Source organism: Hirundo rustica, chromosome 24 (genome assembly GCF_015227805.2).
Source record: "Hirundo rustica isolate bHirRus1 chromosome 24, bHirRus1.pri.v3, whole genome shotgun sequence".
NCBI lineage: Eukaryota > Metazoa > Chordata > Aves > Passeriformes > Hirundinidae > Hirundo > Hirundo rustica.
Genome location: NC_053473.1, coordinates 2146662 through 2146979, shown reverse-complemented (window position 1 = coordinate 2146979; position 318 = coordinate 2146662).

Here is a 318-nt window from a genome sequence, read left to right as displayed (position 1 = left end):
GGCGGCGGCGGCCGCGCTCCCGCCGGGCCTCCCCGACCGCCCCGCTCACGCACCCGCCGCCATCTTGGGAGCCGCGCCGGCAGCGCGCGCCGCCCCCCCCGCGCCCATTGGCTGCCCGGGATGGTACCCTCATCCATTGGCTGCCGTCGCGGGGAAGCTCCGCCCACGGCTGGGCGCTGCGCGTTCCTATTGGCTCGCCGCGCTGTCGGTCTGACGGTCGGCCCCGTGCTCCCGCGGGGGGGCGGGAATTGTCGCCGCCGCGCGCCTCCCTGTCCCCCTCGCTCATTGGACAGTTAGAAAGGGCGCCGTGATCTGATT